Genomic DNA, 26,216 nt, shown 5'->3' with positions numbered 1-26,216 from the left:
GTGCAGAGGACAACACAGGGGTGCGCTGTATTCACTTAAATACAGAGCATCCCGGTGTTGTGAAAATGACAGAGCGCAGCCAATTGTGGCGCTGAGTTGCGCTCCATCATTTTTTTATAAATATAGGCCTTAATGTGTTGAGCATAATATGAGTTCACCACCGACACACTAGTACTGGAATGTTCTAAGCAATGGTGTGTTTTAATGTGCTGTGTAGAATTCCTGGCTGGCAGTTCGAGCCCACCTTCAGTCTGCATGAGTCCTGATGCCTTGCAGGTCTTTATCTTTAACTATACTGTTTGTCACCCACACCTTCTGTTTTGTGTCTGGATTGAACACAACATGCACCTTCCTTGTGATTCCTGAATTCTTTTTTTGTGAATTAAGTTGTTCTAAATATTTTGTGGCAATTATTAAAGAATGCAAAGTAAGTATGTCTCTTAAGAAAACCTTGCAGTGATCCCATGCAATCTTGAGCAAGGACGAATCACCATTATATTTGAAATTTCCACTCATATCTAACCTGGACATCTGTACTGACGGTGGATCCAACAATAGCTTTCTGATATTGATGACCTATTCAAACTCTACATCAAACACAGAAAAGGTGATGAGAGGAACCATTGTTAATAGTCTAACAACTGGCAATCACTTGGTGTATCATTCCAACCCTTCGTTTTTTTTTGCTACTATAACACCCCAGATTAGATCCAGCCACATCCAAATCAGCCTCAGCCCTGCTTCAATCGAAACAATCAAGCCTTAACTGCCAAGCCCTCTCTGAACCAGAACAAGGACAATTGAAGGCTAGTTTTGGCCTAGTTGGGCCTCTCCAGTCAGGGGCAGTTTGGTTCAAATGAGCATGGGATCCATGTTTGGTCAGAACCTTGGTTACATAGGGCAGTACATCAAACACACAATAGGTGATGAGAAGAAGGTTTGCAAAAGGTCTACCTTGCAATCACTCAGGTAGCATTCCAATCCATGATGTTTTCTCACTATGACACCTCAGATTAGAATCAGCCATATACAAATCAGTATTAAGGCCTGATTACAATCTTGGTGGATGGATACTCTATCACAAAAGTGACAGATATCCTGTCCGCTACATTACAAGTTCCATAGGATATAATGGAATTTGCAATATGGCGGACAGGATAACCATCAGATTTGCGACAGAGTATCCCATCTGCCAAGATCTTAATCAGGCCCTTAGTCCTGCTTCAACAGGAACAGTTCCACCACAGCTGCCAAGCCAAGCCATCTCTGAACCAGAACACAAACAAAGACCAGTTTGGCCTAGTTGGGCCTGTTCAGTCAGGTGCAGGTTGGTTCCAATTGCAATAGAGCTCAGGACCCTTTTCAGTGCATACCCTTGGCCTCTAAATGTACTCCTGAGAAACCCATTCATTTTCCATGGCACAGTGGGTGCCAATTAAATCCCATGATTATGCATTCATAGGCCTCTATAAATAAAAAATATCTCCACCCTTCAAATTATTATTTTTTTCATTCAGTTTATCCACCTGTTTAACCTGGTGCAATTATGCATCTTGTTATGGTGCATTATACTGAGCATTGTCAGGAACTTCAACTAGATGTGGGTCTCATGCTTCTTTAGATTTTGCTAACCTCCATTGTTTTTCTTCAACTTTGCATATGTTGTGCTTGTTGAAACACAGCTTTAAAAGTGCCTGGTAATATTCTTTCTTTCACCAAGTATGTCTGAAAGATTGCCAGAATCTTTCTCAGTTTTCCTCTGCTTGAACAAGCCTTAATAGGTTTTTGGGTGCCTTTTAGATCTTGTGTTCAAGATGCATGACCCATTGTTGGAAAATGGGTCATTGGTAAGGGCAGGTAAGTATCTACACTAAGCAATAGGCCACTAACCTCCAATTAGGTCCAGTTAGGTCTCTATAAATTAAACCCAGCTCAACCCTTGGTAGCTTGGCAACGAACGACAAGGCTTAACCTAGGAGACACAGTAAATAAGCAAAACACAAAACACAATAAAAATTCAACACCAATGTATAAACATAGATTATATTTTTGTCTTTAAAATGACACCAACGCGATTAAAATTGGCAAAGGGGAACCGGAGATATGAATTTTTAAAGAATTTATGCTTTTTAGCGCTTAGAAACTAATAGCGCCCATCTGGTCTCACTTTGAGCGGGGCAAAGTCAACGTTTGAGGCTGACCGCGATGGAGCCCTGCTCGGCTACAGCTCGGAGGAAGTCATGGTCAAAAGTTTACCTTTGGACTTAGTTGTTTTCTTGAAGATTTTCTTCAGCAGGACCAGGTCGCCAGTCCAATCCGACCTCCTGGAACTCTTCCTCGGATACGCGTTGCGGGAGCCCTCGGTGGAGACTGTTACCTTTGGACTTAGTTGTTTTTTCGAGGTGAAAATCCTTGACTGGGGCAAACCTGAATCTTGATCCAATATCCCTAGAGCCCTCTTCGGATTCACTGCCTGGGAGGTCCCGGTCAACTTTCCACGTTCAGACTTAGTCACTTTTTTGGAGATTTTCTTTACCGGACGAACCTGCAAGTCAGACCGGGTTGTGGTTAAGTCAAGTCTGCTGCAGTTGCCGTGGGGTGTTGGTCCCTTTATGGAGCTTCTTTCAAAAGCTCTCCAAAGTTCTCCAAACTTCTGGATCTTCTTCCAGGTGTTCTTTTAAGGTTCTTTTGGGGTCCACAGCTCACCCCAAGGTTCCAGAAGCTCTGAGATGCTCCTTGAAAGTGCAGACTACAACTCCTAGAATGCACCTGGTGCAAACTCCAAAACGGCCACTGGACAGTGGTCAGCTGGTCTGTTTCTTCAGGAGTTGGTGCAGGGGACTCTGGTTAGCAATGTTTCACCTGTAGCAAACAGGGAGTCTCTCCTTGATCCAGTTGAAGCCAGCAAAGTCCTTTTTGTGGTGAAGCCTAAGTGTGCAACTGTGCAGTCCTCCAGAGTGCAATGTGCAGGTGCAGGTCAGGGGTCTAGCAGAGCAGTCCTTCTTCTCCTGTTGTTTTTCCTTGTTGGAATCTGGTAGGGATCTGCAGTGTGGGTGCAGGTCTGCCAGTTTTATCCTTGGTCCTGGGTGAAAAATAGGGGGGTCCTGGTTCTCCAATCAGACACAGGGTCCTTCCCTCTGTGATGACCACTTCCTGGGAAGTGTGGCAAAAATCAGTCCCAGGGAGCAACAGTCCTCAAAAATCCATCATGGGTGAAACTGATTGTTGGAGGTCACATCTGGCTCACCCACCCACTGGTGTGGGTAAAAATATTAAACACACCCTTCTCCTGCCCTCTCCTAATCTAATCAGGGGGGCACCTAACTGTCTGGGTATGCAGGATGTGAGGGAGGTGTTGGGTCATCCCCTTGCCAGTTTGGCAGCCCTCCCTCTTCCATCTTCCCGGTCTACTGAGGGAAGATCTCCTCCCACAAGCACATTCATTTGTGTTGTTCAGCCCAGGCTACTTCACACCTCATCAAGGCAGCTTTGCCAGGCTGCCAGAGGCTGGCCAATCAGAGCAAATCACTACAGGGCAGAAGGTGGCAACTTAGTAGGTAAAGGTTAAAACTCTTTACCTGAACAAGTTATATTAAATCCAACAATTGTAAGTTGTGGACTTTATTATAACAATTAATTTGATACCAAACTCGAGGTATCTGCCACTTAAGGGGACTTTATAAATAAAAATAAATGCTTCCCATTCTAGTCTATGGAGGCCATTCACTACAATGAGGGGAAAACTAATTTGGCTGTTTTACCTCACCAGGGCTTATAAAACTATTTGTATAAGATCCCTTCTTATAGTTCCATGGCACCCAGCCCTAGAGGCAGATAGGGCACACCTTAGGGGGACTTATATGTAAAGATAAGGTAGTTTTAGACTTTGGAACTAATTTTAATTCAGAGGTCAAATTTGCATGTAACATTAATTAAAAAGCAGCCAGCAAGGCAGGCCTGCCTTTAAAATGACACTGGGTACCTCAGCAGTGCACCCATGGGTGCATCACCTATGCTGGGGTCCCTAAACCTACATGCCCTATCATATACTAGTGACTTATAGGTAGGTTGACCTAGCCAATTATAATTAGCTTACTTTGCATACTCATTTTATACAGAGCACAGGCCCTGGGACTGGTTAGCAGTACCCAGGGCACCATCGTAGCCGGGAAACCACCAGCAAAAAGTGTAAAATTGAGGCAAAAAGTCAGGAAGCCTCTGCAATGAGCCGTGTTTTCTCACACCCATCATTATTCAATACACTTTGTTATGAACTTTAATAACAAAGCTCTTCTTATCACACCCCTTTGAGGCTTCCCAGTGCATTTAAGATAAGTTTAATTTATTCGAGCCTGGTTCTCAATTGACTCCATTCGAACAAGAACTGATTTCTTAGTGCTCTCTAATCTCCAAATGTACTGTTCTTTGTTAATTTGTTCTTTGATACCTCTACCAAATGTTTGAATACTTGTTTCTTTGAGATAATCACTCAGTAACTTATGGAAACAGGCACAGGTAGGCTATTACTCATTTTGGTTCTCTTCAGAAAACTCAAACTAGATCATAACATATTTAAATAATGGCTTAATTTGCTTTTCTGTTTTGTTAGCTGATTACTCCTTCATTCTGAGCCATATTCTGATGAATGGCTGAGAAGCTTGCACTGAAGGTACTTATTTCTCTCCTTTAGACCAACCATCTTCCTGTCTTGTTTCCATACCCCTTTAATCATTTCAAAGCATTCCCTCATCTTGTAATATGTGGTATTTACCTGAGATATGGAGTGTGCACACTGACATTCTTTTAGGACTGTAGTTTAGGGTAGGATTACCTCATTGGGTGTTGCACCTTCAGTGTTCTCCAATATGTCCAGCTCATCCATGGCTAAACTATCAGCTGAGGACCCTGCAGCCTTCCAAGGCATTCTCACTGCTACAGACTCTAGATGAAATTGTTTTATCATACAAGATATTTTTAGCTTTAGAAGTTGGCTGAAATTCCCAATTCTGTGATACTTTCACAAGTCTATCATGTTACTCTGCAAACAAATGTAACAGATGACATCTTTTTGTGAATCTCTACAACTTGTAGTTTATCTTTCTTGCCTTGTTGTCTGCTAATCTTCAAGTTTTACCATGAAAATAATCTACTCTCCCCATCCACTTTGCCAGTGCCTGCCCCGATAATTGCTTACTCCTTTCTATTCAATATTTATTTGTTCTCTGGGAGATTTCATACTTATTTACCCCAACAACTTTCCACCCCACAAAGCTCATGATATATTCATGCATGCATTATAACCCATTCTCAGCGCTGTGTCTTCCGCAAATTATTTTCATCACACAGATACAGTTACAATTATGTACAGAGGCTTGCTTCTTTCTGCTCATACTGTTCACTGTTTCTGCCTTTGCTAATCTCCTGCTGTGGAGCACCGGCAGTAGGAGCTAGGGGATGACCCCATCCAGCCACATTGCTACAGTGCAGGAAGTTAGCCGTGCTAACCCAGTCCCTGCAGGAGGCTTCATGCAACAGAGAAAACCAGCCAACGGGGTTCTCTAGTCAGTGATAAAGGTGCACAAAGAAGGAAATTCAAGCTGAGAAAATAATATCTCATTTGTTCAGGTCGATGGAAGGTCATATCTGGGCTCCCAATCACCATGTTAACTGGATGCCATGTTCCTCTCCAAGACTGTGACCTTGTTTGGACTTGAGACCATTCAACACGGGCTAATTGGAATGGCACAAGAGAACTCAATTACCTTGGTGGCAAAAAAAGGTCTGTGGGATAATATTTTTTTTTTTAGCTATTGCATCAAGAATTTTCAATTCTATTAAGGACACGGAGGCGAGGATTATGCTTTCTCTCTCTTTACTGCAAAAACTCAGCAGCCAATCATGTTCAAACAAAACAAAAACTACATTTCCCAAGAAACCCAGTAGTCTGAGTCCACCAATCCCGACGTATCCCAGTGTATAAACAGTCTCTAACTCAATAGTCCTTCCTCTTTCTTTGCGATAAACAAAAGTACTTGATATCAACAGGACACTTCTGAACCTTCTCCAAGCAGACAGCGAAGAAAAACAGTGCTGCACCGCAACGATCATCGAAGGTAACCAGGATTCAGATATCCAAAACTGAATCAGAACAGTCATCTTCAAACTCATTCAAACTCCTTTGTTCTCTATACCTAGAAACAAAATAGATCATAATAATATCTTCATAATTCACTAGCTCTAAATCATACAAGGGAGGGTAAATCCACTGTAATAATAATGTTAATATACTTTACATCACTGAATAAGCATATTTTTACAGATACTTCCAAGGGAGGGATAATTCTCGCCTCCGTGTCCTTAATAGAATTGAAAATTCTTGACGCGATAGCTAGAAATTTTGTTATTCTATGTCAGGACCGGAGGCTTCGGATTATGCTAGTTCAAAGCATCAACCACATTAGACACCACATCAACAATTGGTTTGTGATAAAAAACTTTCAATGTAGAATCCGATGACCAATCAGCCGCCCTCATAATATCCTCTAAACGAGAACCAAACAAGAATGACTTAGAGGCCATTGCACCTCGAACTGAATGTGCACCAAATCTAGCAACATCTATGCCTGCTTCTTGAAGAATCCAACAAACCTCATTGGGTGTTGCACCTTCAGTGTTCTCCAATATGTCCAGCTCATCCATGGCTAATCTATCAGCTGAGGACCCTGCAGCCTTCCAAGGCATTCTCACTACTACAGACTCTAGATGACATAGTTTTGTCATATAAGATATTTTTAGCTTTAGAAGTTGGCAGAAATTCCCAATTCTGTGATACTTTCACAAGTCTATCATGTTACTCTGCAAACAAATGTAACAGATTACATCTTTTTGTGAATCTCTACAACTTGTAGTTTATCTTTCTTGCCTTGTTGTCTGCTAATCTTCAAGTTTTACCATGAAAATAATCTACTCTCCCCATCCACTTTGCCAGTGCCTGCCCCGATAATTGCTTACTCCTTTCTGTTCAATATTTCTTTGTACTCTATTCACCCCAACAACTTTGCACCCCACAAAGCTCATGATGTATTCATGCATGCATTGTAACCCATCCTCAGCGCTGTGTCTTCTGCAAATTATTTGCATCACACACATACAGTTACAATTATGTACAGAGGCTTGCTTCTTTCTGCTCCTACTGTTCATTGTTTCTGCCTTTGCTAATCTCCTGCTGTGGAGCACCGGCAGTAGGAGCTAGGGGATGACCCCATCCAGCCACATCGCTACAGTGCAGGACGTTAGCCATGCTAACCCTGTCCCTGCAGGAAGCTTCATGCAACAGAGAAAACCAGCCAACGGGGTTCTCTAGTCAGTGATAAAGGCATACAAAGAAGGAAATTTAAGGTGAGAAAATAATATCTCATTTGTTCAGGTCGATGGAAGGTCATATCTGAGCTCCCAATCACCATGTTAACTGGATGCCATGTTCCTCTCCAAGACTGTGACCTTGTTTGGACTTGAGACCATTCAACACGGGCTAATTGGAATAGCGCAAAAGAACTCAATTACCTTGGTGCCAAAAAAAGGTCTGTGGGATAATAAAAAAAATTCTAGCTATTGCATCAAGAATTTTCAATTCTATTAACGACACGGAGGAGAGGATTATGCTTTCTCTCTCTGTACTGCAAAAACTCAGCAGCCAATCATGTTCAAACAAAACAAAAACTACATTTCCCAAGAAACCCAGTAGTCTGAGTCCACCAATCACGACATATCCCAGTGTATAACAGTCTCTAACTCAATAGTACTTCCTCTTTCTTTGTGATAAACAAAAGTACTTGATATCAACAGGACACTTCTGAACCTTCTCCAAGCAGACATCGAAGAAAAACCGTGCTGCAATGCAACGATCGTCGAAGGTAACCAGGATTCTGAATGTAGAATCCGATGACCAATCAGCCGCCCTCATAATATCCTCTAAACGAGAACCAAACAAGAATGACTTAGAGGCCATCGCACCTCGAAATGAATGCGCACCAAATCTAGCAACATCTATGCCTGCTTCTTGAAGAATCCAATGAACCCAATGTGCTAGCGTTGCTGTTGACACCGGACCAAACGGTTTTTGTAAAGAAATCAATAATTTCCCCAGGGTATTTCTGCGTAAATCTCTAGTGCGTTCCTCATATGCCTTTAGACATTTGACAATACATAGCTTTTGATGATGAGGAAAAGCTGGGTAAGACACACATCTAGAAGAAATCTTAGTACGGTTGGAGATAGAAAAAGAATCTTCAGAAGGAGTAAATACTCTACCTGCCAAATCCAGTGCTCGCACATCCGATACTCTCCAACAAGATAAAAGACATAATAAAATAGTCAATTTGTCGGAAAGTTGCTTACGAGAAAGATCCTCGTTGCAAGGCCAGGACTTTAAAAATGTAAAAATAATATCGACATCCCAAAGTGAAGAATATTTGGGTTGAGGAGGAGTGGTCATCCGGATTCCTCGAAGAAGCTTACAAACCAATGGGTGTTCACCGTAGGTTTTCCTTCTATATGGGGATGACCTGCTGAGATTGCCGATCAAAAGTTATTGACGGTTCTATAGGCTAAACCCTGGGAAGCTAAGTCAGAAAGAAAATTGACAATCATAACAATGGGGGACCCCATGGGATCAACACCCCGCTATTTGCTCCAACATACCCACCTTTTCCAGGCAGATTGATATCGCTTGTGAGTGGACGGAGCCCAGGATTGGGACAAGAAAAACATTGCGTTGTCCGAAACACTAGGCACTTGCCAGCTTCTCCTGAAATTCTCCACGCCATGAGGGGTAACTGTCCCCTCCAAATCAGAGGATGAGGGGATTCGACAGGATCTAATAACAGAAGAGGGTCCTGCGGATTCATCACAGGAAGATCGCAAGACAATCCCATTGCCACTGGAAACCAGGGCTGTGCTTTCCAAATGGGTGTCACCAAAACTAATTGCGCTCTATGTCTCCTCACCTGAGAGAGTACTCTCTGGATCATGATAAAGGGGGAAATGTATAATGCACCCCCGCTTCCCAAGACTGGAGAAACGCATCGGTTCCGGCCGCCAACGGGTCCGGTCTCCAGCTGAAAAAATGCGTCAGCTGGTTGTTGAGTCTCGAGGCAAAAAGGTCCATCAAGCAAGGGCCCCATCGAGCATTCAACTTGTGGAATATTGAAGGATTCAACCTCCAGTTGCTGCTGTCCCTCAGGAAGCGCGAGTTCCAGTCTGCAATCAGGTTGGAACGGCCCGGGATATATTCCGCTGTTACGGATATATGATGGAGAAGACAAAATTGCCAAAACTCCTTTGCAATTTCTGCTAAAATACGAGATCTGGTCCCCCCCAGGCGTTGATATACTGGACTGCAGAAATGTTGTCCATCCAAAGAGGAATACAACATTTTGCTTGTCGTGGGGACAGGGAGCGAATAGTAAAAAGCTCCCGCCAATAGTTCTAGGCAATTGATGTGGAGAGACAGTTCTTCCTTGCACCAACAGCCCCCTGTCTGAACTGGACCGCAGCGAGCCCCCCAGCCCCATCGGCTGGCATCCGATTCTATAATCATTTCACGAGAAAATGGCTCTGCCGTTCCAGGCATCCATGTGTGCTAGCCACCAATTGATCTCCAACCTGGCTTCGTCTGACAGCACAATCTGTTCCCCATATGACAAACCCCTGCGAAGATGAAGAATCTTCAGGCGTTGCAGAGCCCGATAATGAAGAGGGCCGGGGAATATAGCCTAGATTGAAGAGGCCAACAGTCCCACAAGGCGAGCCAGGGTCTTCAATGATATAGTCTGACAAGCAAGGGCTTTCCTCAATTCTTTCTTGATCGCTCTCCTCTTTGTCTGAGGTAATAATAACTGAGCCTTGATAGAGTCTACCTGAAAGCCTAAGAATTCTATAACCCTGGAAGGAACTAGCACTGACTTGTCGACATTGATGAGGATTCCTAGTTCCTGGAGGAGATGGATCATCCAGGTCAAGTGGAGGAGGGCTAACTCTTCTGATTGGGCCATAATCAGGATGTCGTCCAGGTAGATAACAAGACGCACTCCTCTTTCTCTGAGGATTTGGACCACTGGTCTTAATAAATTGGTGAAACACCAAGGGGCGGATGAAAGACCGAAGGGAAGAACAGAGAATTCGTACCAGACCCCTCGCCAACAGAACTGGAGGAAGCGGCGATGAGGCTCGAATATGGGATCTGTGAGGTAAGCATCCTTTAGGTCCAACCACACCAAAAAATCTCCTTCTAAGAGGAGGTCTCTTAGCAGATGGATGCCCTCCATCTTGAAGTGGTAATAAACCACTCAGGAATTGAACTCCTTGAGGTTGAGAACCAATCTCGATCCACCTCCTTTTTTCTGAACTAGAAAAATCGAACTTACAAACCCGAGAGGGTGAGGGTCCGAACGGCAAATGTTTCTGGAGCAGGCGTGCTACTTCGTCGTCTATGAAAGAACCCTCTGTCTGTGAAAAAGTATGAATGTGGGGGAATTTTGTTTGACGAGGAGGGGCATAAATTTCTATCCTGTAACCTTGTACCGTCTGAAGGATCCAGGGATCCTGTGACACACTCTCCCACGCTACCACATGTTCTCTCAACCTGCCCCCTAGAAAAACTTCTGAAAACGGAATAGTTCTCACCTGTGGAGGAGCTTTTGGTGGGGGCGCTGCCACCTCTGTTATGGTAACCCCTTCTTCTACCTCTACGGGCTCGGGAAGGGTAGAACCCTGATCTCGAATAATAGCCTTGCTGGTTGTAGCTTCCGGGGGCCTGATTGAAGCCACGGCCCGACGCTCGGCCTCGGAAGCGTCCGGCCCTGGCAAAAAGGGCTCTGTTAAACATTCTTCTCATTGAGGATTGTGCCTTGTCCAGGGCTGAAAAGGTGGCAAAGCATTTACCTAAGTCCTTCACAAACTTATAGCCAAACAGTAGACCGTTAGCTGCGGGGCCCGCGTCATTGGGAGCCAGATCTGCCAGCTTAGGGTCAATCCTCATAAGGAAGGAACGTCTACGCTCAGTAGACATGGCACAGTTTGCGTTACCAAGGAGGCAAATTGCCTGTTGGGCCCATTCCAAGATTGTCTGAGGATCCAGAGAAGACTCAGATTCCTTAGCCTGGACAGCTAACTCGAGGATCTTTGTGATGGGACCAGAAATATCGAGAAGCCTGTCTTGGCAGTTCTTCCAGGCACGATCCAATCCTTTTTTGGGGTCTTTGGAGAATTTGTGCATGAATGTGGCCATGTTAGGGTCTAGGTCTGGGGTTTCCGCTACTTTACCCAGAAGAGAAGGGCGAGGACATTCTGAGCGTAGATTATTCCGCACATCGCGGTCAAAACCCTTACGGATGTGATCTTGTACATATTGGGCCACTTCTTCACAAGGAAGCCAGTCCGAGGACCTGGGGTGAATGATACTTTCAGGGTCAAATGAAAGATTAGGGAGAGAAGAGCTGCGCTCTTTAATATTATGGGCTTTACGCTTACGTTTCCCCGTTGGCTTGGGGTCATCATGTTCTTGGTCTGAGCCAGAGGAAGGAGAAGGGGAAGAAAGACCCTCAGGCTTGGGATAGGCCTCTCTGCCTGAATCACAATTGTCCCAAGATGAGTACACGTCATAGCCATGGTCCTGCATCACAGAGGCTGCCATATTCGCCAATATATCCGCAGAGGATAATGGTCTTTTCAAGGTTCCCTGGGAAGGACCCAGATCGGAAAGCTGGTCGGGTTGCGAACCAGCATCAAGTAAGGGGCGACCCCTCAATTCTCGCTGCCCAAAACGCTTCAAAGGTTGAGCAAAGGGTTTGAGGGCATTAATTAGAGCCAGGTTCACGGAGTCCTGGACATGGTAGCCCAGGGCTTCCACTAGTCATTCCTCCATATGGTCATTCATGTTATCTGGTTGTTCCTGATAGTAATCATCCTTGCCAGCGTAGTACGCTATGTTCAAGGAGATGGAGGAGATCACGGGTGGGGGGTCAATAAACTCCCCAGCAGGTAAGTTTTAATAGTTTATCTGACACAGTCACCAATAAATTGTGGAGGGAGCTCCTGCCAAATCCCCTAAGGCAGAGCCTTAATCAACGTTAAAATCGTCCCGTCGGGCGTTCCAGGGCTCAAGCGCTACACGAGGAGATGGAGGAAGATTCTAAAAATAGCCTCCCGAGCTCCGCGTGCTGTAACACCTCGTTCTCCGATGGCAGAGAGAATGCGAGGTGCGCGCGTGCCAGCTCATTGAAATAGAAAGAGGACAGGTCCTCTTTTAACACGCTGCGGTCTAGGAGTTGGAGCGACTCTGAAGCTGGCTGACAGACACGCCTCCCGGTACGGAGCCGGGCCCCGAAGGCGAACGAGGCATGAAAATTAAATCATAGAGGCGCGCTGAAAGCCCAAATGACACCGCGGCGCGATGCAAGCCCGCTTCCACTCCACACTGTGTCTAAATTACATAGATAAACAATATGATAAACAGTTGAAAAGCAAATGACTTATCTCTTTGGCTGCAGCAGCAAAGAAAGAGGAAGAACTATTGAGTTAGAGACTGCTATACTTTGGGATATGTCGTGATTGGTGGACTCAGACTACTGGGTTTCTTGGGAAATTTAGTTTTTGTTTTGTTTGAACATGATTGGCTGCTGAGTTTTTGCAGTAAAGAGAGAGAAAGCATAATCCGAAGCCTCCGGTCCTGACATAGAATAAAAAAAATATCCTGTGGAAGCCACTCTTCTGTGAGTCATTGTAACCATCACAATGCCTACACGACAATAACCACCCTTTTGGAACCTAAAGAGTTGTTCTTAAAACAATGCACTGGAAGTACTGTGCACTCGCTCACAAATATGCATATCTTATAGCCCATGTTTGATCATATATTGAACTCTAGCACATTGTTTCGATTTCACAGAACTTTTGATGGGTGCCACATTACTATGCAATAACACTTGCCTGTGTACAAGATAAGAGGCTCATCCTTGTGACATTTTATTATAAAACATTGAACATTAGCATCCAACTGGCTATTTCCTTAAGCCTTAAAATGATGAAACTTGGTAGGAACCACTGATTGTTCGGGCATTCACACACTGGGGATTTCGCCCTATTTTGCTTTCTATTTTCAGAAGATTGACATTGTCCTTTGGAACTGTTGACGCGTCCTTCTATGTTAATTTATACACATCAGGACTCGTTTTAGGCCGATGAATCTTTTGACCCAGTGGTGAGACACCGTAAGACAAGATAACTGATCAATATATCAATCAATATATCAATAATATAGTCAACATATATCACCACAATATATTTCACTTTAGACATTAGTAAACCTTCGGCGCAACCATGACCTTTCAGTCATGAATAACCACACCTTACTGAAGTTTTGTGAATTTTATTCCCTATTGATTACAATCTAATAGCAAATGTATTAATCTCAAAATCAAGAAGCAAAAGAGCATAATCACAATATGGTAATAATGCCAGGATCACAGACATAAGATAGTAATATGAAGATGAACAAATCTAGACGCCTAAAACCTCATATATGTTTAGTTCAGCATAGCACCACGTCAGTCATGTTAGTCACGTCAGTCAAGATAAAATGCCTCATCTAACCACAATTAGCATCAGCATGTTGGACTTCATGCAAAACAATTTAGAAAACATCTAACTAGGGTCTCTAGTCAAAAATACACAGCAGTTGGTACCTAGAAAGAAAAGGCAAACAAATGAATTTCCATTAGCAACAGTATAATTACCCTCCTCGAAATAGGTCAGCATACAGGATCAGTCTTCGTCTTCAGGACATCAGTTAGATCGCCGTCAGTCTATCTAATCTAAGGGCAGGGGGCACTTCCCTCATAAGGAGGAAAATGTAAAGGGACTACTAAGGGTGAGGATGGTTTTTGTCTAAGTCTCAAATCACCAAATAGAGTGACAGAGTTTCTGGATGCAATCGATATCATTCCCTACCTAATGCCCCCTAGTCTCTTGTGTCATGAGTTTTTATCCCTTTTTCGTAATACATTCCCCCAAACTTCTATTGGACAGTCACTACACCCCACTATCTGTAACCTATCAAATTAACATTAAGTAATGCATTTGTCATTCTACGATAATTTACATTCTTCTAATTGGTCTTCATAATTGACGTCTTTTGTAGGTGGCATATCCGGGGTTACTTCATTTTCTGGCACGTTCTTCGGGTCAAGAGTTCTCTTTTCCGTGGTTCAGTATCCTTGAAAGTGTCCATATTTGTTGAAAAAGCGTGCAACTTTATCCTAAAGCAACTAGCATGCGGATGAGAGTATAACAGTCAATGATACAATAAGCGAAGAAAAAGAACAATGATGGGTCATGGCCTTTTGCAAGTCAGCACACTGGAGAAACAGAAAAATATGCTTTAATATGAGAGCTACACAGCTAGTTTTTGATTCACGCTAACTTAAGGCTTATGGATTCTAATAAAATGCAATTATTGTAGGTATTAATATATTCGTTTAGTCATAATTCAAGCAATTATTCCTTACAGTCGACATTAGTTTATGCATGTGAAAAATTATCCACGTTTAAAATACATTTCAATGAATAATATTAGCGTTGTTAATATAAGCATTTCACATCTAAAATAGGTAATGTTTAAACTACGCTCTCTCAGTCCCTCCTCTGATGACGCTCGTCATCACACAATCTTTCTCTTTGAGTTTAATTTTTCATCTTGCGCATAATACACATTTCAACATCTTGCCCTTTATGTGAGCTTTCCCATATTTCATTGAACATTTTCTCTCTTTCACTTTCTTAATTTCTTCTGGTTCTTTTAGTCCAATTTCTTTTTACTTTGTCATTGATTTTACATGCCCCCCATAATCCTAATAGACAAATGAAAACAATTAATAGACCCATCATAATTTTTGCAAGTACCCCATTCCAAATGTTGGTAAACCAGCTTCCTACTCAGGCAATTCCTTTCCCAAATTTCTCCCAAACACCAGGTTCTTTCAAATCCTTTAAATCTGTACTATCTCTGGTAAGGTTAGTAAGCATGCTTCTAATTTTCTTACTGTTATCTGGTATAAATGAACAACAATAACGCTCATTAAGCATTTTGCAAACACCTACACTCTTTGCTAAAAGAATGTCTAAAGCAAGCCGATTTTGAAGAGTCATAGCTCTTTCTGCAGCAAGTTCAGTATCCATCAGGTGAATAGCTCCTGTAAAATTTGTCAGCATGTTATCCACAATAGTAGACAACTTTTGAATTTTCATAGAATTCAAGATAACCCCCACTGATGGGATTATGGCTCAAAAAATATCACCAATGACAGCCGCCACTGATTCTCGTTTTTGTCTAGGATGTTGTAATTCAGAATTTTTAGGTATTTGCTTCAAGTCATCAATCTGGTATATCTTTGGAAATACTATTCCCAAATAACATGTCCCATACCATCCCTTAGGGAGACGGTAATATGCATTCAGTCCACAAATATAATAGATTCCAGGGATTGCTGGATCTTGTCCATTTAACATAAAGGTCCATTTACTCTGAAACAAAAACACATGCCTACATTCACTCGTACCTACAAACAAATTGTCTTGATCAGATTTTGGTCTATATATACATAGCCTACCTACGTGTAATGCATCTATAGCTAATTTGCCTTGTGTTTTGATTGCAGTGTAAGCATAATCATTTGCATAAGTAAGTTTTTCTAGTCCTTTTTCTAACCTTTCTTTCAGTGCTTTGCGTCTATCATCTGTGTGATCTAAAAAGCTTTTCTCTACAGGAGATAATAAGCAAGTCAAATTATTGCGATGTGCATAAGCAGTTCCAAATGTAAGTTTTGGCTCAAAGAGTCCTCTAACTATTTTAATATCATGCTCTTTAGCTAATTTATTTAGGAATTCAATCACAGGCACAAAAGAAAACACAACATCTAAATTTGAATAAAAGTACTGCACATGCTCTTGATTATAGAATCTTGTTAATAGCAAACTGCAACTAATTCCATAAGTAAGAGGGAGGCTGTGATAAGTAACTCCCTCCTGCACAGATGAAGGGATTTTAGTACATACATAACAATCTTTTGCATCCATAGTTTCCACATACTCATTTAATAAGCGATAGAAGACATTAGTAGAAAGTTCCCCTTTTGCATTAGTTCCCTCATGCATATGTCTTGCGTCTTGCTCAAATCTCTCCCACGGTGATAGTTTAGTAGTGGTAGTTTCAGGTTTCAAAGTTGCATTAATAGTTTCTTTCTCTCTCCATGGCATTCCCACAATCACTCCCACAATCATTACTGCACATACAACACCTATTATAAGACCTAACCAACCACACACCTTACTTCCTTTGCTACTGTAAGCCATGTTTGTATAGAATCAGAATAGCAGTTCAACAATCAACTTGAGGAAAAAAAAAAATGAAACAAAAAAAAATATTTGCGTATATTACAGCGTCTTCACTCACTCCAGGACCCTTTTTCGTCAATTCCGGTTAGCAGTTTGTCGTAATCAGGTTTCTTTAAAGTCAAATCCGGTTTTAGTGTCACTTTCCAGTAGTTTCTAAAGTCTCTTTCTCTTTTCAGCTTTCACGAATTCAAATTTTAGCCGAGTTTCCCTTTGGATGTCTTCAGGTACCGTAGTATTTGCCTGGTACTTCTCGATCAAAACAGAATGCTAAGATTTCTTGTTGCCATTCAGAGGTTGTAGCATATGCCCATTCAGGACCTGTATATCTTCTGTTTGCTATTCTTTTTCTTTTTAACCTTCGTTCACCTTGTTGTTCTCCTTCACTCAGATCATCTGCTTGTGAAGTATCACTTTCTTCTATTATTGTGTCATTCGATACCTCTCTTATTTTAGGATGTGATTTGTCTGGCCAATTATCGCCTCTATGTGTCTTTGTTCGATGTTTTCCTTCAGGACATTGGACAGCACCCTCCTCTTGTGATATGGTGTTTTCTCTTGACGGACCTGCAACTGGTTCAGGAGACTCTGACACGCCTCGATTTGTATCTACAATTTCTCCTTCTCTTTCATCTTCTGGTTCTATACTGAGTTCGGACTCTAACCCGTACTCGTCTACTTCTGGGAGAACCTCTCCTTGACTTAGTTCTCCTGCTGCCTCGACTGAGATAGGCACTCTGTTACTTCTCTCGAACTCATTGACAGCTTGAGGAACGAGGCTGTTCTCAGTGGGTTCTCTAGTAGTCTCAGATCCTTCTTGACTGATCTCTGACTCTGAGATTTCTTTTCCTGAAATTGATGTACCGGAAACTTCAAGTTCCTCTTCAACAGGACACGTTACCCTTTTTGTGTGACTGGCATGTATCCAGTTGGGAACCCCGGCACACTTCACAGCAGTGGTGGTTGTCAATATTACTTGATACGGCCCCTTCCAACGCGGCTCAAGACACGATTTTCTTACATGCTTCTTGACAACCACCCAATCTCCAGCTTGCAGAGAATGACCAGGTTCGCCAATTGGTGGCAACGCGTTAGCTTCCACCTGGTGAGAGAAAGAGCGAATCACGTCAGCCAAACCTTTGCAGTAATCCAACACCATATCATCTGTAATATTTACTAGTGCATTTGCAGGTACCGCTGGTAATCTCATTGCTCTGCCCATGAGGATTTCATGGGGGGAACAGTCCCGTTTTCTTATCTGGGGTGTTTCTCATAGACATCAGTACTAGAGGTAAAGCATCTGGCCATTTCATGTTTGTTGCAGCACACATTTTTGCTATTCTTGATTTTAAAGTACCATTCATCTGTTCAACTAGTCCTGATGCTTCCGGGAGATAGCTACAATGCAACTTTTGTTCAATGTTGAGTGCGGCACACAGAAGTTTAATCACCTCATTGTCGAAGTGTCTCCCCCTATCTGATTCTATAGAAATTGGAAACCCGAATCTTGGTATCAGTTCTCTGAGTAGTAGTTTTGCAACTGTAAGACTGTCATTCCTATGTGTGGGATATGCCTCAATCCAATGACTGAAAACACACACAATCACCAACACGTACTTCAATCCTCCACAAACAGGCATTTCGATAAAATCCATTTGCATTTTGTTGAATGGACCTCCAGCTCTCCCAATGTGGCTCAAAGTTACCACAGTTCCTTTTCCAGCATTCATCTGTTGACAGATGACGCACCTGTGGCAAGTGATTTCTGCGGCATGTCTGAATTTTGGATTGAACCAATCAATCTTAAAGGATCTGATCATGGCGTCTCTTCCTAGATGGGCCTGCCCATGGTATAAGCGGGCAAACGGTGACAAAAGACTATTTGGCAGAACCAGTTTTCCCTCTTCTGAAACCCACAAATCATCTGCCCTTTGTACACACTGCATTCTCTGCCAGGAACGTTTTTCTTCTTTGCTAGTACGACTTTGTAATGTCTTTAGTTTGTCTAAGGTATCAACCACTCGTAATGCGAGACTTAAACTCGGGTCGTTTTTAGGTTGTGGTAACAATTTCCACTGCTCTTTAAATGATATACAATTTAATGCACAAAATCTTGCGACCTGATCTGCATAGCTGTTTCCCATTGACACAAAATCTTGTGATCTGGTGTGAGCACTGCACTTCACCACGGCAATTTCAAGAGGTAACTGAATCGCATGTAACAAATCTCTTATTTGTTCGCCATTTTTCACAGGAGAACCAGAGGAGGTCATGAAACCCCTCTGTGACCAGAGTTGGCCAAAATCATACACAATTCCAAATCCATATCTGCTGTCAGTATAGATAGTGACTTTCAAATTTACAGCTGCGTGGCATGCTTTTGTAAGAGCTATTAATTCTGCCACCTGTGCAGAAAACACTTTCTCGAGCCAGGAGGCTTCGACAATGCCAGTTATGGTACATACTGCGTAACCGGCTCTCAATGTTCCTGCTGAATCTCTTAGACAGGACCCATCAACAAACATAATGCAATCGTTTTCTTTTAACTGGGTATCCTGTTTGTCTGGGCGAGGTTTGGTACAGAGCTCAGTCACCTCAAGACAATCATGCTCAAATTCTTCCCCATCTTTGATTTCTGTATTTTCATTGGGAAGTAAGGTTGCCGGGTTCAGCACAGTGCATCTCTTTAGTGTGACATTTGGTGACCCCAGTATAATCGTCTCATATCTAGTGAGTCGTGCATTTTTCATGTGTTGTGTCTTAGTTCGTGTCAACAGAATTTCAACTGAATGTGGAACCATTACTGTCAGAGGGTATCCCATGACTATGCCTTCACATTGTGAAAGGCTTTGACCAACTGCTGCAACTGACCGCAAACAACCCGGTAAGGCTGCTGCGACAGGGTCCAAGGTAGCTGAAAAATATGCTACAGGGCGATTTGCATCTCCGTGGACCTGTGTTAAAACAGACAAAGAACAAGCATCACGTTCATGACAGAACAACAGAAAAGGTTTTTCATAATCAGGCATTCCTAATGCTGGTGCCCTGCACATGCATTCCTTCAATTCTAGAAATGATTCAAGCTCCTCTTTTGTCAAAAATATTGTGTATGGCTCGTCCTTGACTTCTTTTCCTGTCAATTTTATTAAAGGTTTTGAGATGATCGAGAAGTTGGGTATCCACTGACGACAGTAGCCCACCATTCCCAAAAACATCCTGACATCTCTTTTTGTTATTGGGGGATTCATCTGCAAAACAGCTGTTATTCTTTCCTTTGATATTCTTCGGGACCCTTTCTCAATCAAATGTCCCAAGTATTTCACTTCTTTTTGACAGTATTGCAACTTTCTGGGTGACACCTTGTGTCAATTCTTTCCCAGATGATTCAACAATGCAATGGTATCATATTTACAACTGTCTCTGGTTTTGGATGCAATCAGCAAATCATCAATGTATTGCACAAGAGTCGAATTAAAAGGCAGCACGAGAGGTTCTAAGTCCTTCTTCAATATCTGATTGAAGATGGATGGTGACTCAGAAAAACCCTGAGGAATTCTGCACCAACTGTACACCTCATCCAGGAATTTGAAACTGAACAAAAATTAGCTGTCTTCATGAAGGGATATCAAAAAAATGCTTGTGATAGGTCTACCACAGTAAACCATTCAGCATCAAAAGGAACCTGGAACATTATTACTGCTGTGTTAGGTACCACAGGGCAGCATTTTATCATAATTTCGTTTATTTTTCTCAAATCCTGCACAATTCGAACTTTCCCACAGGGCTTCTTCAAACCCATAATGGGAGAGTTGCACGGACTGCTCAAAACTTCTTTCAGGACTCCCTGTCTGAGAAAATCTGCAATTATTTGTGACACCTCAATGAGGACATCCTGGGTCATGTGGTATTGCGGTACTTGTGGAAACACTGCATTCGGCTTTATCTGAACCTTGACTGGATCTACTCCTTTTATCAACCCTACTTCTTTCCCAGTCAAATCCCACACTTTCTCTGTTACGGTCCCTTGTAAATCAACAGGTAGGTCGATCAAAGTATGCATTGGGAATAAAGTAATCAAAGGGTAGTCTTCATTAGTCTCTCCTCCTTCCTCTATGAATTGACTCTCATCTCCCTCATCGTGGCTGTTTGTTTGTACTTCTATTCCATCGTTGGAACAGGTAATCGAACATTTTGTCTTACATAGTAAGTCCCTTCCTAGTAAGGATACCGGGCTTGAATCGCATACGACAAATCTATGCAGGCCTTGGAAATTACCAATTTCAACCTGCACCGGATCAGTAATCGGATTAGTCAGGTACTGGTTTGCTACACCAACCACTCATATAGTACGCCCTGAGAGAGGTAATCTCGGGACTTCTGCACTTCGAACTGTAGAGCGTGTAGCTCCTGTGTCGACCAAAAATGAAACCTTATAGCCCATTACTTTTCCCTCTACATATGGGCCTCTCTGATCCACCTCTAAAGATGCTGCAAGCCTGCACTCTTCACTGTCTGAGCTGTCATCTGACCAATCCTCATTCATGCCACTTTCACCTCGTAATGGGAATTGTTGCACAGTGTTATTTTGATTGGTTACCTGGCCTGTGACCTGCTGAGGAAGCATCACCTGTTGCTGTCCCATCGGAGCCATGGGTAATTGCATTTGCTGTCTAGGCACCATAGGAATCTGCTGCTGCACTGGTTGCATTGATACTGACTGAAAACGCGCCATTTGCATCTGCTGCATGGGTTGTACCCCTGGCATTTGTACCAAATTATTCTGAAAATTCGGGTTTTGATGTCTCCCTTTTGGACCTCGTGGATTTTGTAATGTACCGACATTAATGCTTTGCTGAACTGCACCATCCTGCACCACATTCGGACAATCCCGTTTCCAATGCCCCACGCCCCCGCACGCGTGACATGGTGACATCTTTTTCATTCCTTGACCATCGTTTTGAATAACAACATTATTCATGTCCGAACCACGGTTCACAAACCCTCGACCTCTGCCTCTCAGCTGTGCGTGAAACACACCATTCATTTGCGGTTGTTGCTGTATCATTTGCTGAACTCCATTTCCCTGTATCCCAGCTTGTGCAGCCCTTATCTGCATCACCATCACTTTCTCATCACTACAGTATTTCGCATACTGCAACACTTCATCAATCGGTTTAGCTTGCCAACAAATCAAATGATTCTTAATCATCTGGCTGACCTCCGGTCTTAGCCCTTCGACGAATCTAAACACAAAGTGATTCATGTCCTTCGGTTCAACAGTCTCAGTACCACAGTAATGTTTGAACGCTTTTAATAATCTCTCGTAATACGCATGTATTGACTCCTTAACCTCTTGAGAGGTCCGGTCGATTTTCTGCCAATCGGTCACCTTCGGCAACACCTTTTGTTTCAAGAACTCAATTACTTTATGATAATATTTCATCACCTCTTCTGAAGGTGCTCCAGTCACCTCATCTCTTGCCGGCTCCTTTGTGGGCCAATCTACCCCTCTCTTGCACTCGAGCCACAAATCCGGCAGAACAATAATCTCAAACAAAGTATTCAAGTCTTCCCAGAGACACTTTGCAAGCTTCACGAACCTGTCCGTCTGTTGATACCACTCGATCGGCTTCTCTCTTAGCCTAGGATAATCATTCGTAAAGGATAAAATGTCTCCTCTAGTCCATGGCACATGCACTAAAACACCACCAGCTGTCTCTCTCATAGGTAAGATTTTACTGAATCTAGATTAGGTGTGGTCCTAACTTCATTGGACCCTGGACTATCTCCCTTTCCCTTATCTCTTTTCTTTGCCCATCGGCCTTCCCATTTTACTAATGCACCCCAAATCTGTGCACTTTGCAATAGTTCTTTCAGGTGTGCCTTCATGCCTGCAGATCTCATGTGTTCAAAATCTTTGGAGTCAAAATCTAATCTGTAACTTCTTTTCAAATGTTTAGTATTTCCGATATCGATGTTGTATTTATCTGCCAGATTCGCTAACCTCTGATGTACTTTGCCTACCTCTTTAGTAATTTTGGGACATAAGTATCTCAATTCTGCCTCAGTGTATGATTCCAACCTATTTACTCCCATCGTTCCTTCCACTAACTCGGCAGCTTCTGCCCCTAGTCGTACAAAATTCAGGTATTCATCTTGTTTTTCTTTTTCAGGTTCAAGTGTGGTTACTGTAGTCTTTTGTGAGGTACAAGTTTTCTCTAACCATTCATTTAACTGTTGTATTGTAAAACCCTGCAGTGAAATGTTCCCTGCATGTATCATTGGAGAGTGTGAAGTATTTGTACTCATGGTTTGGGGAGTTAAAACTCCCAACCCTGCTTGACGCATTGCTTCGAGAGGTGCCCCTACTGGACTAAGGTCCATCAAGGGTCTTAGTGACTCATTAACTTGCTCTCCCGGGCCATTATCTGTGGAGTTCTAATAGGCCCTCCTCTTATCGCTTCCTGAGTCATAACTCCCTGATCACACGTCCCTGTTTTATCTTGCACATATAATGGCACTGGGGGACCAACAGTAATAGGTAACGATATAGCGGCAGGTGTCTGACCTGAACTCAGACTTCTTGGAGCTGCAACACCATAGGTCTGCTCCAATGTACCCGGTACAGGTACTAACGGTGGTCCTGCTACAGGGTTATACCCAGGTATCAGCTGTGGCGGTTGAGACACTAGCTTCGGGTCGATTCAATCTGTATTAACTTTGGCTTTGTGTATATCGGGTCTGGCGGCACTATCAAGTTCGTAGTAGTCTCAAGCACTGGGACATCAGGGTAAATTCTTTTTATCTGCGGTGGAGGCTGCAACTGTATCGGCAAGTCTGGTGCAGTGGGTACACTGACACCATTCTGTATCAAAGCTGTATCGCTAGTCTGTACCGTATCAGTAACTCCCTTCTCCTGCGTCTGGTTCCCAGGATCCAAGCTAGTGCTTGGAGCGCTGTCGCTCACCGCATACGGTGGCAGACGATCATGTAACAATCTATCCATAAATTCCTCATCATCTGAATCATCTTCCTCTTCCCAGGACCTCTTATTTTCTTTAGTTTGGCCAGAATTTTTGTTGGTTTTACAAGAGGCTTTCTTTCCCTGTGTCTCTTCTCCCTGGGTTATTGCCGGAAATAACTTTAACCCATCTACGATTCCCCTTCTCCACATTTTATTCTCATTGTCCCACCTAGCTTCTGCATATGATTTTTCTGCCCTTCTCAGCCTCCTCTGAAACCTTTCTTGTCTGTGTCTAAGAGCCATTAAGTCCCAAATCGCTAAAGCCTCATATTGTGCCGGTCTCGGAGGTGGCTTCTGTGTACTTAACATCCACCTCAGGTTTTCTAATACCTTTGGATTAAACGTCCCATGCTCTGGAAACGCTAAACACCCTTCTTTTTCCGTTAATTTGCGCCACTGTTTCATCCATAAACAAGGTGCGACACCTTTTTCTTCCATCACTATGTAAGCCGGCGTACCCTCAGGTGGTGTAGGTTCACCATCAGTTGCTACAATATATACATCTCCTTTTAGAGCGCTTTTGAATGCCTTGACAAAATTCATTTTTGCAATTCTTTATTTCGTATTTAATCAGAAATGGCTTAGTTCCCAGGAAACTCTTCACCTGCCCTTTCTCAACCTATTGCCTCTCACGGACGGCAGCCAATCCGTGCGCGACCCCTCTCGGCATCTGACCTATCTCAGCGCGGCACCACTGACGTCACACTCACACACACTGCAGCTGACAAAGTCTTGTGGCTCGTCCACACTTCACTGACCCCTACAACTCATACAAACTAATGCGAATTATTGCAAGCACCTTAAAATGACAACACAAATCTGTTGGTTTACTACAGGGAGGGTAACACATTAGCTTCAGAACTTTACAGAGATTTCACTTGAAGCCTCGGCCGCTACTCTCTCCTTCTCAGTTCCCACATACGCAAGCAGAATTCGACCTGCAAATTCTACTCTCGACTTGTCAATGACTCCTTCTAGTGCACTTTAGAATTTGTCAAATCTCCATCGAAGGTTTCACACATACATCATAACTCAAACTCGACTTGTCAACCACGCCCGATTGACCTATTAAACCGCACAAATTACAACATAACCACATTTATCATCATACTCCGGAGTCTTAGACCTCAACAGGTCCGTACACGATAGTCAACCACGTGGATAATTTTGAGCAACAAGCGCTACATTCACATGAAGTATGCCAACTTCCCTACTCTCATACTGTGGAGTACGCCTACTCCTGCTAAACAACACTCAATTTGGCCTAAATACACACAAAATTTTCACAACCACCTGCAAGATGCATAAGCTTAAGTAAGCGCAAAGACCCTAACCACACATACTATGGCGCCGAGAACATTCCCAACTCATTTAGGCAGGCTCCGAGATCCCGGGAAAGCCATGGCGAACCTAGCAACCCATCATCTCTCCAAATTGCATTATCACAGAAAAACAAATTAAACAATGAAACTCCGTCCTAGGGCCCCCAAGGGCCAAACCGTCGCTCTGCTTCCAGAACTGTTGACGCGTCCTTCTATGTTAATTTATACACATCGGGACTCGTTTTAGGCCGATGAATCTTTTGACCCAGTGGTGAGACACCGTAAGACGAGATAACTGATCAATATATCAATCAATATATCAATAATATTGTCAACATATATCACCACAATATATTTCACTTTAGACATTAGTAAACCTTCGGCGCAACCATGACCTTTCAGTCATGAATAACCACACCTTACTGAAGTTTTGTGAATTTTATTCCCTATTGATTACAATCTAATAGCAAATGTATTAATCTCAAAACCAAGAAGCAAAAGAGCATAATCACAATATGGTAATAATGCCAGGATCACAGACATAAGATAGTAATATGAAGATGAACAAATCTAGATGCCTAAAACCTCATATATGTTTAGTTCAGCATAGCACCACGTCAGTCATGTTAGTCACGTCAGTCAAGATAAAATGCCTCATCTAACCACAATTAGCATCAGCATGTTGGACTTCATGCAAAACAATTTAGAACATCAATTTAGAAAACATCTAACTAGGGTCTCTAGTCAAAAATACACAGCAGTTGGTACCTAGAAAGAAAAGGCAAACAAATTAATTTCCATTAGCAACAGTATAATTACCCTCCTCGAAATAGGTCAGCATACAGGATCAGTCTTCATCTTCAGGACATCAGTTAGATCGCCGTCAGTCTATCTAATCTAAGGGCAGGGGGCACTTCCCTCATAAGGAGGAAAATGTAAAGGGACTACTAAGGGTGAGGATGGTTTTTGTCTAAGTCTCAAATCACCAAATAGAGTGACAGAGTTTCTGGATGCAATCGATATCATTCCCTACCTAATGCCCCCTAGTCTCTTGTGTCATGAGTTTTTATCCCTTTTTCGTAATACATTCCCCCAAAATTCTATTGGACAGTCACTACACCCCACTATCTGTAACCTATCAAATTAACATTAAGTAATGCATTTGTCACTCTACGATAATTTACATTCTTCTAATTGGTCTTCATAATTGACGTCTTTTGTAGGTGGCATATCCGGGGTTACTTCATTTTCTGGCACGTTCTTCGGGTCAAGAGTTCTCTTTTCCGTGGTTCAGTATCCTTGAAAGTGTCCATATTTGTTGCAAAGCATGCAACTTTATCCTAAAGCAACTAGCATGCGGATGAGAGTATAACAGTCAATGATACAATAAGCGAAGAAAAAGAACAATGATGGATCATGGCCTT

The sequence above is a fragment of the Pleurodeles waltl genome, chromosome 1_1, assembly GCF_031143425.1.
Source record: "Pleurodeles waltl isolate 20211129_DDA chromosome 1_1, aPleWal1.hap1.20221129, whole genome shotgun sequence".
Classification (NCBI taxonomy): Eukaryota; Metazoa; Chordata; class Amphibia; order Caudata; family Salamandridae; genus Pleurodeles; species Pleurodeles waltl.
Note: the sequence above shows the minus strand (reverse complement) of the source record.